The following is a 5,372-nucleotide window of genomic DNA, read 5'->3' on the forward strand; positions in this document are numbered from 1 at the left end:
GCCATAGAAACACTGGGTTTACCTTATCTATCAACAAAATTAACCTTTTCACATTTCATGTCAGATAGATTACAAGAAGAATTTAAGGGACTCTAAGGTGATTGGACAAATGAGTTTTTGGGGACCCATTTGTAATTAGGTTTAGGAACATTAACATGTGATTTTGAAGAATTTTTCTTTGATTTTGATCGTTTGGATATCCGTCTATGACTAGATGAAGATCCATACGATGAATTTAGCGATACCGATCTTGGCTTAACCAATTTTGGTTTTGTTAAAGTATCTTTTGAATTTTTGTTCAAAACATGTTTGTCTTTTTTAAGTTTAGCAGCTCGATTTCTGTCTTTATTAATGTTCCAATCACCATCAATTGAACGAGATCTCGAGGATTTTCTCTTAAGAGATCTTCCTCGTGACTCATTCTGCCTACCTTGTGCATAGTATGGAACATATGCACGGTTTGGACAATTTCTTGCGATATGTCCAGGAGTTCCACAATGGAAACATGTATGTTTCTTCATGTAGAAGTTGGTACTATTCGTTCCATTGTTTCCACAGGCACACATGCAATGCTCAGTCAGTTTGGCTGGCTTAGGTGGCATGTATTTGCTAGTGACAGGTTCATTACAAGTAGATTTCTCAAACACACCAACACAATTATCAAAAACAGCGGAATTATTAGTTTTCAAAACAGAATTATCAGAAACTAAAACATCAGTTTTCATAGCAGTAGAAACTGAAACAGAAACAGTAGTGTTCAAAAAGAATCATCTTTCACAGAATCAGTTTGTAAGTCTAGATTATTATTATCAAAAACACTTTCTCCAGCTTCCTGCCTGTCTTGAACTAAGGATGAATCTGCATATGAAGTAGAGACATTAGTATCATTCACCCTAGAGCTATTTTCTGGCACCACCACAGCAGGTTTGCCATATTGAAGATGTGCTTCTCTTTCTATTTCTTCTTTAGTCATAGGGATGTTGGTGTAAGTATGGTTAAAAGGAGGAGGAACACTGTCATACCCTAGACCTACTTTCTTCTTGTCCTGCCATTTTAATTGTGTTTCTATCATGCTCTCAACTGTCTTACTTGACACATCATACTTTCTGAAATTAAAATTTTCATTTTCAAATATGATTTTCAATGTGTCAAGTTCTTCAGCAAGCTGGCAAGTTGTCTCTTAACAAAGTTATAGTTCTCACACTTGTTACTATAGTCTTCCTGAAGCTGTCTAAAGTCCTTCGTTTTGGCCTATAGTTGCTCTTTCAGTGGTTTTTGGCCCTTCCTAAGGTTATAGGCTTCATACCTAAGGTCCTCATTGTCTCTACGCAATGAATCAATTTGATCACGAAGACATTTAACAATATCAATGCAGTTTTGAGAACAAGAAACTTAACTGACCTCTTTTGTTTCTGGAGTGGTAGAGACCATAAAAGCAAACTGCAGCTGCATCATCTCTACTTCAACATCTTCTTCAGCATCTTTATCTGGAAGCTCACTTATCTGCGCCAGATTTGCAGTCTCAGGCCCTGTGATGTTCAATGCCTATGGCCCTCCCAATCACAAGACTGACCCACCACTGCCAAATTTGCAGTTTCATTGTTTGTAGCAGCTCCTCTATTGTTCACCACTGGCACCATTATCCTATCATGATTCTCTCTTCTAGCTGGCTTTGGGTACTCACGAGCAAAGTGACCAGGCTCATGACAATTGAAACACCTAAGCTTGCCTCTGTTGAACCCAACCTTCTTGTCCCCATTCATACCCCGTTTGTTCTTCCCAATCTTTTTAGCGAACTGCTTAGCCTTGAACATAGCCATTGCAATTTTCCAGGTGATATCCATTTCTTCTACATCTTCTGGATGAATTTGATCAAGATCTGTGAATGAGATTTGAGGAGGCAAATCTCCAGCTAGGTAAGCATTGTAGCAGTTCATGTGGCCAGAAGCTAAAGCCATGTTTTCTTCAGCTTCCTTGGGAGTTGAGATTGTGGTAGGAGCTTTTGAGGAGGAGTCAGAGTGTTGATAATACATAGCAGGTGGAATAGCATGGGTTTGTGGAACAGTGAATGCTTGAGTTTGTGGAACAGTGAATGATGAAAAAGCATTGTTTGATGAAATCCCCAGGTTTACTGTGGAGTAGGAATTCACATGATTTTTCTCACGCTGCTTATCATCCAAATCACAAGCCTTGATGATAGCCATAGTCTCAGCAAGAGTAAACCTGTGAAGATCCTTGGTCTTCTTAATCACAGAAACATTCATGTCCCATTATTTGGGAAGAGAGTTCAATAGCTTCTTGTTTATCTCCGAGTGTGGTACAGAAATTCCAACAATGCTCATTTCAGTAGTGAGTGTAATGAATCGTTGTAGTTGGGCTTCAAGAGTCTCCCCAAGAATGTAACATCCCCAAATTTAAGGCCAAAAATTTCGTTTGAATTAATTAAAACCCACTTAGTAAATCTTGCTCAAACATTTAAAAACATTCTTAATAAAACAATTATCAAAGTTTTAATCCCAAAGATTATCTAGTGCGAAAAACGTAGTGTGATGCGCTGCGATCGCCCCGAGCTCCTTCCTTGGAACAACATTAGTACCTGAAACAATTAGGTGAAAGCCGTAAGCACGAAGATTAGTGATTTTCCCATACATATAAACTGATCCATACACGCCATACGTAACCATGAGCCATACATAACAAACATATCCATAATCAAGTAAGGTGCTATGTGCCAAACATAGTCTTGCTGTTATGCCACGGGCCACACGTGGTCTTTCCTGGCAAGCCTGGGGCCACTCCCTGGGTCTTACAGACAAGTGCCAAGGGCCACCTCCTGGTCTTCCATGCAAGCATCACAAAGACAACTATACATACTACTCTACTAGGCTACTCAGCATACAGTGCGCCAGGAGCCACCCCCTGGTCTTTCATACAAATAGCATACAGTGTTCCAGGAGCCACCTCCTGGTCTTTCATACAAATACCATACAGTGTGCCAGGAGCCTCCTCCTGGTCTTTCACGCATATTGCCTAGGGCTAACCCCCGGGTCTTCCTACCATACATAATAGCATACTGTGTGCCAGGAGCCTCCTCCTGGTCTTTAATGCATATTGCCTAGGGCTAACCCCCGGGTCTTCCTACCATACATAAACTAACTGGGTCGGCATTGTGGCCGTAGACCCATACAAACAGTGAGGAGACTCACCTCGCACTGCTGAAAACTCGCTGAACACCTCTGACTGCTAACCAGCAACTTCTGAACTGCTGACCCTTCGGCTTCCCGAACTATCAATACCCAAAACAACATTTAGACCATAAAGATCCAAAAGTCAACCCTGGTCAAATTTTGTCAAAGTCAACGGTCAAAGTCAACATCCAGTTAACCTGACTCGCCGAGTTGGTCTACCAAATCATCGAGTCCATACTCCTCCAACCCCATACAACCCCGAATCCACTCGTCGAGTCTAGCAATAACTCGACGGGTTCTCCTTCAACCACATAATCGGGACCAACTTTATCCGACTCGCCGAGTTCATCCTTGAACTCGTCGAGCTAATCATCCACATATGAATGTGTCTAGTCTGTGACTCGCCGAGTTGTATGAATAACTCGTCGAGTCCATCTTCATAACTAAGGAGATTTCCTTAGACTCGCCGAGTTCTTCCTTGAACTCGTCGAGTACGATGAACTTCATGACCATTATGGACTCGGGCCGACTGAGTCCCTTTCCAAGCTCACTCATACCCTTAACAGAAGCGTTTTGGGGCAAGAACTGGCCTGACTCGCCGAGTCCCACAACTGACTCGCCGAGTCTCTCTATGTCCAACACTATTCAGACGATTTCCAACTAGCTTAAGGCACCCAAGACCCAGATCTGGCCTCCTAGGGTCGGGATATCACACAAAGCCACTACCTTTGCACCCATACATGGCCCTTTTTGCTCAAAAGGCCAAAACAACTCCTTAAACTTTGCATGGAGAGGTATAATGGCATAAAGCTTCCACCTTTATGCCTTACTACTCTGAACACCTCTAAATCTGGAAGGATCTAGCTTGGGGGCGTCCAAATCCCACAAGACATCCTTCTTGGACCATAAACTCCATAAAAGGGGCATAAAGGGATCTATCAAACTAGAAGTCAAGGTGAGAACTTGATTACTAGAAAATGAAGATGATGAAGCAAACTTTCTGGATCTATAACCTTTTCCTTGGACCTTCAACCTCCTCCTTCTTCTTCTAGACTTCAAGAACACTCTAAATCCTTCAATAAAGGCTCACACATTCAAAGAGTACACTAGGGTTTCGTGGGACAGGTTCTGGACCATGGAGGATACAAATGAGGTTGATAGAATGAGAATAAGATGCTTAAATAGGGCACCAACTCCCAATTTAGGGTTTTCCCAAAACCTGGCCAACTCGCCAATTCAGTCCTCTGACTCGTCGAGTAGGTCACTTAACCCGCAACCAAAATCACGCTCCTACTCGTCGAGTCACGCATCTACTCGATGAGTCAGTCCCTTATCTTGAGGTTTTCTTTCCTTTCTAGGTCTTCTGAATTCAGGGTGTTACAACTCTCCCCCACTTAAACTAGACTTTGTCCTCGAAGTCCGCCACGGTCGACTACCTCACCATCCAGTTACCACTTTACCACTAGCTACACACTCCGCCCATCCGATCCAAACCTTGAAGATGTCCTCTTCAGAATAACCCGTTTCTTACTACCTTCGAGTATAACACTTTTACCCAACCGGTAACCTTACCGATACTCATGTTACACTTACCCTTGATACACAAGGGGTTTACCCTTTTACCCTGCACTGTCACTGGCCTTTCCAAGGCACTTTCCACAAGCAACAAACCTTCCCAATCTCCTTCGAGGACCAATCCTCTACTGAAACCGCAATCCCGGGCACTCTTAGTGCCGACCATCATACCAATACTCACGGAATAAACCCACATACAATGCTCCAATACTGAAAACTCCACCCAACGTGAGAATTCAGACAATCCTTCGAGCAACACATCCCTCTCTGCTACGTTTTGGGCTCAGACGAGAACGGCATCACCGAGCCAGATCATTTACTCTGAGATCATTTGATTCCGCGGTGAGCAACTTAACATCACCCGATCAACTCACGGCTTTTCGCACCAACTCCTTTACTGTCATTCCTGCCTGAAGTCCTGCTGACTCCCATCCGCCTACCAGATGAACCGAGACCACCCTGGTCCCAACTGATCTACCATTACCCGAAATACCGGCCCCCCACCGGTTACCGAACGCAAGAACATTCCCTCAGTTGCTCTCAATGACTTAAGAAGATACAGCGACTTTCTGTATTGCTCTACCAGCTCAGCCACTCTGGCTCTAGAAG

This window comes from Lactuca virosa, chromosome 4 (assembly GCF_052849685.1).
Source record: "Lactuca virosa cultivar CGN04683 chromosome 4, Lactuca_virosa_CGN04683_v6, whole genome shotgun sequence".
Lineage (NCBI taxonomy): Eukaryota > Viridiplantae > Streptophyta > Magnoliopsida > Asterales > Asteraceae > Lactuca > Lactuca virosa.